Below are 12,042 nucleotides of genomic sequence, written 5' to 3' on the forward strand. Positions count from 1 at the left end.
CTCAATTAAACATTTATTTATCTCACTAATGCTTCAGTGGGTGGAATAAAAATATGGCAGGACTTTTACTCTCTGACCCCTGGACTTCCCACCTCTGGTTCTTAGATGACCATAAAATTAACCAAAATGGAATGTCTGCCTAAACTCATATAAGGAACCTTGAACTGCAGCACTTTCATTACCAAAAGAGGACGTTTTAGGAACGTCCCAAATGTTCTGTAAATGTTTGGAATTTTAGTCACTGTAAATATGGAGAGACATCATTCTGTTTAATTTTCTATTATGTAAACGTTTTTGTTATGATAGTGTTTTTTTGGAGATTACCGTTGTGTTGAAGTGTAGAGCTTGTGCTTGGGTTGAGGACCTGCTCACAAGAATGGCTTTTTATATAATGAAAAAAACACTATGATAGTGCTTTGGATCAAACCAGTGTCATTTTTAGACTGCCAACACTGATTATCACATGTGAAAATAGTTACATTTAGGTTCTTGCTATGTAAAGGGCAAAACAAAAGCATTAATAATCATATGATTATTATATATATAGAATTCATTACAAACAGATTTTGAGGCATTTCTTTTTTTTCACAGCTGATGTATTTTACTTGCTTTAAAATAAATGTCTCTTGTTTAATTGAGTTTTTATATTGGAGTCTTTCTTGCTGCCATTGTTTTCGTTGGATTTGCCTCTCAGTTCCATGCAATTTTAAGCTTTTCTTTGTTCATTCCATGTATTATAGGAAACCTCTCTCATGCTAATTCAGACCAGCACAGTTGGTTTTAAATTAATCTAATTTATTTTAAGTCAGAACTCCATAGCCCAGATTTTAGTAATCTGTACTTAATCTGTGTTTCAGAAAGCCATTTTTAAAACATAATTAACTGTTCTAGATTAAGGCCTATTCTGGCTTAATTTAAACCCTTTAAATCCAAGTGTTTTCATTTGTGTCTTTTAGGCTCACACAGACATCAATAATCAGCATTTGAACCTCAACAATGGTGACAAACAATAAAAAGATTTTTTGTGACTTTAGTATCTTATTTTGTGACGTTCAGAGTTGATCTGTTTATCTGAAAATTGTGTCACCATTATTGAGGTTCATACGCAGATTCTTCATGTCTGTGTGTGGCAACTTGATACTGTCCAAATAATTTACCGGTCCAAATAGAAAAATGTTTGAGTTTATTTTCTTCTCTAATGAAAATAGGCTTAAATGCTAAGCATTACCCCTAAACCTTTCCATAATTGTTTCTCAAAACTATACTGTTACAAATAAAAAAATAATAGACAAACAAGTGTAATTGCAATATTTTTTTTTTTTTTTGTGAAAATGTCAAAAGTGGTACCAAAAGGTCCTCTCCATGAAGGCGCGAAACCAGAGATTGTATATAATGGGGAAATAAGAGGGTCTGTATGTCTTACCATTGGAGAAAGTGTAACGGCTAACTTAATCACGTGTGGCACCTCTCAGCCTATCGTGTAATAGCAGTGACGTCAGTCGCAACGTTGCCTAGTCTGCCTTCTCTTAAAAAAATACATTTCAAGCTAAAATCTACATATAGTTCCCAACGAAAGTATTGCTTAATATAAAACATTCTGAATTTCCCCACAAAAGCTGTTTAGTCAGGATAGTGAAGCCTCTCATCCATTGACTTCCATTCAAAAAACGGCCTCTGGAAAGAATCAGTCTGTGAATCTCAACAATGGTGAGAGTAATAAAGCATGTTGCAGTGCATTCTGGGTGCCACCAATCAAAATTTATCCATGCCTCCCATCACGCATTGCTGCATGAATAAATTATGAGCTGAATCCGAGTGGCTTTTAAATCTTGTAATGGGAAAAAAATGTCCATTTTTGAAACCTCAGAAATCAGCAAAAACGACCGCCATTGAAATCTTGTAATGAAACAGAACCGACCATCACTGAAATCTCATAATGAAACAAAACAAACTGTCATTAAAATCTTGTAAAAGAACAAAACTGACTGACAATCAGAGGTGGGAAGTCCAGGGGTCAGAGGGCCAGAGAGAAAAAGTCCTGCCATATTTTTATTCCACCCACTGAAGCATTAATGAGATAAATAAATGTTTAATTGAGTGATGATTGACCATTATTGAAGACACCTGATGATAACAAGCAGAATCACCAAAGGAGAAAATCAAAACTATTATTATTAAATAAAACTATTTTAAGTTACCATCATCGAGGTCAGGGTTTGTTTTAGTTGAGCTCTTGACCCTTGACTTTTTAATATTAGATTTTGTTTGGGCAGTTTTAACTGTATTTAACAACCAGACAAGCAAGGTTAAAAGATGATCAGGTGGTGTTGGTTATGTTTTCACATAATCATTATTTGATCTGAATCACTGAACTCATTTAGAGCCCAAACTTGTTAGTTAGATTTACATTATAGATTACAGCAGCACTGTGATTCTACAGAAGAAAATCAACTTTATCAATACAATTTTGTTTGCCCTTATCACAAAAGAGATGTATTTTAGACACACAGACAGTCTGTGAATCTAGACAATGGTGAGAGTAATACAGCATGTTGCAATGCATTCTAGGTGCCACCAATCAAAGTTCATCCATGCCTTCCATCATGCATTGCTGCATGAATAAATTATGAGCTGAACTGTCTTTATTTCTTTATTCTCACTATTTAAATTTTGCAGTTTTTCTGTGACTTTTTAGTAGCTTGTTTTCTAGAGTTTCAGAGTTGATCTGTTTATCAGAATATGTTGCATCACCATTGTTGATATCCACAGGCTGCTTCTTGATGACTGTGTGTGTCTAAAACTTTTTTTTTTTTGTGAAAAGGACAACTTAAAAAAAAAAGAGAAAGAAAATATTGATAGTTGAAGTTGATTTTCTGCTGTAGAATCACAGTGCTGCTGTAATCAATAATGTAAATCTAACTAAGATTGAGCTCTAAATGAGTTCAGTGATTCAGAGCAAATAATGATTATGTGCAAACATAACCAACACTACTTGACCATCTTTTAACTTTGCTTGTCTGGTTGGTTTTAATACAGTTAAAATTGCCCTAACAAAATCTAATATTAAAAAGTCAAGGGTCAAGAGCTCAACTAAAACAAACCCTGACTTTGATGATGGTAACTTAAAAATAGTGATTTTCTCCTTTGGTGATTCTGCTTGTTATCATCAGGTGTCTTCAATAATGGTCAACCATCACTCAATGAAACATTTATTTATCTCATTAATGCTTCAGTGGGTGGAATAAAAATATGGCAGGACCTTTACTCTCTGACCCCAGGACTTCCCACCTCTGCTGACAATGACAACCGACTGTCATTGAAATCACGTAAATGAACAAAACCAACCATCGTTGAAATCTCATAATGGATCAAAACCAACTGTCATTAGAATCTTGCTAAAAAACAAACCTGACCATCATTAAAATCTTGTTAGGAAACAAAACCAAATGGCATTGAAATCTCGTAGTGGGAAAAAAAAAAAACAGCCATTATTTAAATCTCGTAAATGAACAAAATCGACTGTCATTGAAATCTTAGAATGGAACAAAATCAACCGTCATCGAAAGTTCGTAACAAAGCAAAACCGGCCATCATTGAAATCTCGTAATGGAATAAAACCGTACTTGGTTACTGACGTAACCTTGGTTCCGTTAGATACGGCGACAATTCAATCACTCCGCGCTATGAAGGGAGGAGGACAGAGTATTTGTGCAGAGCACTAAAAGGGCTTGCAACAGATACGAATAGGACAGGATGACCCAGATGAATCAGGGACGGAAAGATATTGTAGTCATCCCACTAACCCCATACAGCCTAGGTGCCAGTGGGGCCTAGAGCGCATAAAGGGAACACAAAGATATAGCCATTACCCAGACTTTGGTTGGGGTCATAGACAGGAATTCACAAGCTGGTCACAATAGTGAGGCTTATGCAGAAAGGACCTGTGTCTGTAATGCAGGGACATCTAGGTTATAAAACCTGACAAACGTGGACGGCAAGGCCCAGCCGGCCACTGCACAGATTTCTGCGATGGATATGCCTGCATTGACACTATTCTTTAAGAGCTGCTATGCAGCCAAATTATATACCAGTTATCACTGTAAAGCTGCTTTGACACAATCTGCATTGTAAAAAGCGCTTTATAAATAAAGGTGACTTGACTTGACGCCACTGGACCATGCCCAAGAAGAGGCCCTGCCTCTTGTGGAATGCGCTCTAATACCTATAAGACATTGTAGTCCTAAAGAGAAGTAAGCAAGCGCAATCGCATCGATTATCCATCTGAATAATCTGGGCTTTGTGACCAGGAGACCTTTTGTGCAGCCACCGAAGCAACACAGAGCTGTTCCAACTGCCGAAATGAGGCTGAACGGTCAATGGGTCTTAGGGCCCTGATGGGGCAGAGTAGGTTCAACTCCTTATCTTGGGAAGGAGGAAGTTCGGAGAGAATGACTATCTGTGGCCTAAACGGAAGGACAAGTAAATTAAGTAAGACAAGTAAGAGCGATTGGGGGAAAAGCATAGAGGAGAAGGCTGGGCCAGTCGTGGGCCAGCACATCTCTGGTTTTCGGAAAATAAATTGGGCAATAGTAATTGTCTTCTGAGGTGAAGAGGTTGACCTCTGCCCTCCCGAAGATATCCCAAATTTTCTGAACTGTGCGGGGGTGGAGCGACCATTCAAGGGAAGGTTGCTTCGAGACAACATGTCCGCCCCTTTGTTCAGTACGCCCTGTAAATGTGCTGGTCTCAGTGAGAGCAGGATGTCTTGGGCCCACTCTAGGATGTTTTTCACTAGAGTGAAGAGGGGTTTTGAGAAGAGCCTGCCCTGGCGATTTACGAAGGACATGCTGTCTGATCAGACCAAGACATGGTGTCCTGCCAGGTGAGGTAGGAAAGCTTGGAGAGCTTGATATACCACCAACATTTCTTTGTGGTTGATATGAAGCTTGCTTTCCAAACTCGTCCCAGTGCCAAAGACCAGGTGGCCGTCACACAGTGCTCCCCAGCCCATTTTGGAAGCATCTGTGAAGATTACTTTCCTCCCGCCCATCATCCCTACTGCCATGCCCTGCTTGTACCAGCAGGGGTTCGCCCAAGGGGCCAGGGTTGCGACGCAGTGTTTCCCATACATTGACTAGACTGTGGTGGCCCGCCATATTCTAATTTGTCCCGCCACAGTCTCAGAATGAAACGGAAATTAGGTTTGTCGCGATATATAAATTACCGTCTGATAATTGCGCTTTTTATATGGCAAAAGTGGGAGACATAGAGCAAAATAAGTAGACTAGCACCAATTAAGTTTTCGTGCACTATATTCAAAGTCATCTGAAGCCATTCCATAGCTTCATGTGAGGGACAGAAGGATATGTACATCGATAAGTTCACGGTCAGAAACTCGTCTTCCCTCCGCTACAGCTGTCAATCATTCAGCACTCAAACAGCGCATCGCGTTCGGTAACAACAGTCAGCACGGTAAAACTCTCCGATATGATATATTCCCATTATTAATACTTGATATGTAGATAAAGGGTTGTGGATTTGCATAAAATGACGTTATCTTGCTGGAGTTTATTGCCGTGAACGATGTCATCATACTGGCTACAGGGTGTCTGTTAGATCGCACAACACAAGGACTATGAATTTGCGTCACACACACAATAACTGGAATTTAAAAAAGTGAAAAGAAACATATGATTAATTAACTGTTAGATGCAGTCAGATATATACAGGGATTCTCTTTGTACCGTGAACTTTTTAAATGCGGAGCGCAACTGCGTGCTCTGACTCGATATTGCTTCAAGCGCATCATTCTGCACCCGGGATGTGTATTAGTGGTTTTTTGCTGTTTTTTGAAGCATTTCATACTATCATGGTTTTGCACACTGAAAGATTATTAATAGCCTATTCTGTTTTGTCCTATCTATCATATCTTGTTGCCCCATTAAAAAGCTGCAGAATACATTTAAAATAAGCGTCTTTTAATGTTACATTAATATAAATACATATAATTATTTACATATAAATCTAATATAAATCGTTTTTTCATTTCATAAGAATACAAATAGAAATTTTAAACTTTTTATTAACATTTGGATTTATAAAATTACTGTGCAAAGTTTAGGCTATAATAATTTTTGCTGCTGAATTATATACTCGCCTAGTTTACTTATGTATTTATTGGTCAGCTTATGAATATATTTTTATTCATTTGTTATTTTTCTCTATAATGAGATGGTGTGTTTAGTGTATTCTGGATTGGTTGACAAATCAAAGATACAGGCTCCCACTAATAAATTAATTCAACAAAGGTAACCTCTTTTGCTACATATTTTTTAATGGTTTAAATGTGTACTCTACATGTTTGACCACTTATGAACTATCATTTAGCCTACTATATGTTGTGTACATGACTAATGTGCCCTACCATCACCAATAAATAAATTACTTTTAGAGCACAAAATTGTTTACAAGAGAACAAATTTCTTTATTGATCTAGGCACATAATTTTGCTCTCAGAAGGCACCAGATTTTTCTCCGGGGGGGCATGCCTCCGGACCCCCCTAGAGGAACCGATGTCCACCCACCACAGTCTCACAAAATCCTGTGGGAAACACGCCTGGTTCACCTTGAGCAAGCAGCGGCCATGATGCCAGGCTTGGGGCGGGACTCAAGGTTTCAGCCAGAACTGCAGTGGGTGCATGTGGAACAGGCCCAGCTGTAGAGCTGCCGATGCTGAGCTGATGAGACACAGCATCCTTTGAAATGTTTTGAGCGCCAGAGAAGTCCCAGGTGTAATAGATCCCATGAGCTGCTGAATGGCCAGAGTTCGCTCTGACGAGACTACGGCCCTCATATGGGTTGAGTCGATAATTATACCCAGAAACGCAATATGTTGGCTGGGAGATAATGAGCTCTTGGGAAAGTTGACCTTGAGCCCCAAGCATTCTAAGTGGCTGAGGAGGAGGGATCTGTGTGACACTAGCTCCGCCTCTGACTGTGCCAGAACGAGGTAGTTCTGTCTCAGAGGGGAGAGAGCCACATCCATACACTTCGTAAAGGTGTGGGGAGCCAGAGATAGCCCAAACGGAAGGACTGTGTATTGATATGCCACCTTTCGAAGGCGAATCTCAAGAATTCTCTGTGATGGGGGCTATCTGGATGTGAAAGTAAGCATCTTTCAGATCCAGGGAAAATAACCAGTCTCCTGGGCGAATTAGCAAGAAGATCTGCTTCAAAGTAATCATTCTTAATGAATGCTTTATTAGAGCCCGGTTCAGACATCTGAGATCGAGGATGGGCCTGAGACCGCCAACCTTTTTGGGAACAAGGAAGTACCGGCTGTAGAAGCCTGACTCGCTCTGTGCTGGGGAACCACTCCTGTGGCTCTTTTTGCCAGCATGGTGTTCATCTCGGAGCACAGGACATGGAGGGTGGGACCACACCGTTGAATAACGGAGCCCTTTGAGCGAATTGGAGTATAAAACATAGTTTTACTATGTCCAGCACCCATTTTGACACTCCAGGGATGGCCTGCCATGCCTCGGCCCACGTGGCAAAGGGCTGGATTGGTTCAGGCACCGAGTCGCTGTGAGGAACTGTGGTGCACATAGGGGGTGGAAGAGGAAATGTGCTCTTTTTTTGAGTATGTTTGGTTTTTATTGTATCCACTATAACAGCGGTGCACTGCCAATGTGTTAGAACAGGCCCTGTGCAGGCAACAAAACATTGTTTCTAGCACCTGGAACTAAACGGGGAGACAGGAAAATGAGGCATTTTGAAGGGTGGTCTGGCCGCAGCGAGACTTAGCTTTCTCCTCTTCCTTTCTGGAGCATCAGGCTGACTTCTGAGGCGCAAGGTCCAGCACGATCTTGGGCTGAGGTCCCTGTCGCTTTGGAAGGGGGTGGCGCTTAGCGGTGCCCGAGCACTGCCAGTGGCTGGTGGCATAGCTCTGAGTGGCTGCTGAGTCTATGCAGGCTTGGGATGACTTCTGCGCGGCGGTGAAGCATTCGGCTAACCTGTCAATGGCAGGGCCAAAAAGACCAGTAGGGGAGACAGGAGAATCTAGGAAGAAGGTCTTGTCCACATCCTTAATTTCCATCAAGTTTCACCAATGGTGGCGCTCTGTGGCAGGTAGCAGGTCCGTGGCTCTGCACAGCTCTTTAAATGTGGCCGAGTCATGCCCCGCCTCGTACAGGGCCCGCAGGAGCTTGGCTTGGTAGTACCGCCATCGAGTACAGGGTGGATGCTGCCTGGCCAGCTGAGGTGTATGCTCGTCCAGTAAGGGTCGACGTCGTATGACAGGGCTTCAAAGGATGGGCGACGGGCGGTGGGCGGGCACAGCTTCGTCCAAAGGAGGCAGCTTCTCATATCCTTTCTGCTCCGCGCTGTCAACAGAAGTGAGAGCATGAGAGGCAGAAGAGTGCAGGCGGGCAGAATATGGGGCATGCCACGACTTCATGGGTTCTTTGTGGACCTCAGGAAAGAAGGGTGCTGCCCGCTGGGGAAGGGCCTGGTGGCGTCCCAGCAGGTACCACTCATCCAAGCGGTTGCGTGTGGGTTCCTCAGGCACAGACCACTCAGAGCCGAGCTGCTCGATGGCCTTTGATAGCGCACGTACGAGCTCCATGTCTGTAGAAGCCCTGGCATCGATAGGCCTAACGGCATACAACGCAGTACGAGTGTAGTATCAAAAGGGAGCAACTCTAATTAAAATCTCATAAAAGAACAAAACAAGGTGTGAGAGTTTTTTTATTTTTTAAAACTTGCAATAAAACTCATTCAAATCGTCAGTTGTTGATTCGACACAGTGCTGGGGGATGGTGTCTTGTAGATGGTGATGCCTTTCAGTCCATTCCACACTGATGCACTGTTGTTGGCAGAAAACTGGTTTCTCAGCTTTTCTGAGAAGTTTCTCTTAGCCTCTCTGAAGTTGGACAACAATTGAAAAGAGGGACATCTGATTTGTCAAAATATTGGCTTTTAAATTGGCTTACTCAAATATTTGAGATACCTTAACTTATTGGGTCTACTCAGTTTTTTTTTTTTTTATACCGAATTTAGTTATTCAGATCTACTGACATTTACTTAATTCATAAGGTATATTTACAACTTTAAAAAGTAATCAATATTTTTAAGTGTAATGTTTCACCCAAAAAAATTGAGTACACTATACCATGTAACTTGCAACACAACAATAAAGGTTAACATGGAGCACGATAAATTTCGAAACTCCAGGGAATCACTTTTTTTTTTTTTTTTTTTTTTTAAATGCTGAACAGAGACAAGTCTACTGGCAAAAAGGAAATGTGACAGCGCTTATAATTAAATGAGAAACATTGCTTAGGCTTTTTTGGAGATGCAAGAACTGAGGGGTTTGCAATGTTGTAAAACCGATGCGGAGTGACGTTTTATCACTCAACAGGTGAGTAAGGTATTTTATTGAACAGATAAATTGCCATATGTAGCTCTCTAACAGAGTTCATTGTAAAACATTCTCTAATGTGAATGGTCATGTGTTGTTGTAGCGCTGTGCTGGAATTCATTTGTAATGAATTGTCTATTAATAGCTATAGCTACAGTAAAGTCTACAGCTAGTCAGCATGAGATCCTTTCCATCTAAACTGGTTATATCTCTTATTATGTTTTATGAGCAGTATAGGATAATCTTCATCTGCACAGTAACACAGAGCCGAAGCACAACCAAAACAATGTTCTTCTGTAAAATGCATGCTAAAAGTTACATAGTGTACCTTTAAGTTTTAGTGTAACACTACTCTGTACTTACAAAATGAACAATTTCAAAATTCTTCCAGAAAGCTTTTAGAGATTATCATCTCAATAGAAGTCTTGTGTTTTTATTTATTCAGAGGATACAGTGATAAAGGAATAAAGACTCTAATACAAAACATACATCAACATCTGCAGCTCTATGAAACAGCATTATCACTTTGGACAACCGACCACAACATTGTGAAAGAAATGACACATTTGAGATGTAGATTCATTAAAAGTCAACATTTACAATGGGCTTTGATGCTAAGGTGCTATTTCTGGTGTAAGAATCAATATCGATGTGGTCTAATGAAACTAGTGAAATAGTTTAGCACACAAATGTAAGCCATTTTAAAGTGATTTTCCTGAACATCAGCTCCATAGATGCAACTAAAATGCACAAATCCTTAAAAGCAGACAGATAAGAAATACTATGCAACCAATTGGAAGTAGATCTTAAATAATTAGGCAATAATTTGGCAATATTCTTTACAATCTGACTTGTATGTGTTAATTTTATCTTTATGCACACAGAATTGCTACAGTCTTGTGCTAACAAATGTGACAAACTCGAGAGTGTACAGACACAGTATTAGTATTACAGTGTGGTGGCAACAGCTAATACACCTCTGCTCGTTACATCATATAACACCTGGACAGATTCTTCATCTAAAGTGTTGACCAATACAGCTCATGCCTATACAGAGCTTTATGACCAGAACGAGACAAGCTCGACATGTACAAAATTACCTCATAATGCTACTTCTGATGTGTTGTAGAAAAAGTAGCTGTTCTTTATATGTAACGAGTATAACTTTTTAACTAAACATCGGTGGAAGTCAAAAGTACTTTATTATGAGAGTTCAAAGTTCAAACTACAATAAATAAATAATAGTGGGCCATTTAATATTCATTTCTGTTTTGAGCTGCTTTTCACTACACAAGAAACGCATTCATGCATCAAATTCAATTTAAAAATCCCTTACAGACCCTCTTTTCTATAAGTATATACTTTCGTGCGGTGAAGGGAAAGTGGCGAGAATAGAGGTGAGGTATCATGCAGTGTCATTTTCTGGGCAACTTGTAAATAAATCTCATTGTTTATCCTTTTGATCTTTCATTCAAAAAAAATCACAAAATTCTAACCTTTCATGGAAGTAAAACAATTGAAAGTGGGGGGAAACTCACATTATGAAATGTCTCCAGTGCATGTTGGCCATTGGCACCCCTAGAAATTCTTATGAGTAAAATATCTCTGAAGTATATTCCCATTCATACTTACATTTTCTTTTAGCACACCAGGGTGACTAGGAGCATGAAATTGTCCAGCCGTGACTTCCTGTTCCACATGAGTATGAGGAAACAAAAAAAACAAAAAAACAAATTCCCTTAATCATTCATCACAATGAGTAAAGGCAGGAACACACCAAGCCGACTAAGTTTTCTCAGTGTGTTCCGCATCGTCGGCTGAAGTTGGTCCTCGTCGGCCTTTTTTCGGCCGATTCGAAATGTTGAATCGGCGTTGGAGCCGTTGGAGCTCGTCGGTCCGTCGGGCCATCTGATCATTCTGATTGGCTGCTCAGCTACTGCCGCCTGCTGTTTCGGAAAGGCATTTAATCTCACGCAGGCGCAGAACTGACGTGCTGCTTGGCCGTCGGCTGTTTAGCGTCGGTTTGGTGTGGCAGGGCAACTTTGGACACTGACGCTGCCGACGTGAGCCAACCCCACAGTTTGTTTTCGTCGCCACTAATTCGTCGGCGTCGGCTTGGTGTGTTCTGGCTTTAAAACCAAAGAATATAGTGCTCATGTGCAGCAAAAGATTGTTGAGCTTCACAAAATAGAAACTGGCTGTAAGGAAATAGCTAACACATTGAAAATCCCCATTTCCACCATCAAGGCAATAATTAAGATTTTTCAATCAACTAAAGATGTTACAAATCTTCTAAGAAGAGGATGTTTGTCTAATGCACGGTGAGGAGAGTTTGAGTGGCCAAAGACTCTCCAAAATCACAGCTGGAGAATTGCAGAGATTAGCCGAGTCTTGGGGTCAGAAAGCCTAAAAAATGTATCAAATAGCACCTATATCACCAGAAGTTGTTTGGGAGGGTTTCAAGAAAATGCTCATCCAAAAACAAACTCCAGCATATTCAGTTGTCAGTCACGACTGAAACTTCAAAATTGACCTGGTTCTATGATCAGATGAAACTACAAAAAAGAGCTTTTTGGCAGCAAATCCACCGGATGGGTATGGTGCAAACAGGGATGGAAAGT

The sequence above is a fragment of the Chanodichthys erythropterus genome, chromosome 11, assembly GCF_024489055.1.
Source record: "Chanodichthys erythropterus isolate Z2021 chromosome 11, ASM2448905v1, whole genome shotgun sequence".
Lineage (NCBI taxonomy): Eukaryota > Metazoa > Chordata > Actinopteri > Cypriniformes > Xenocyprididae > Chanodichthys > Chanodichthys erythropterus.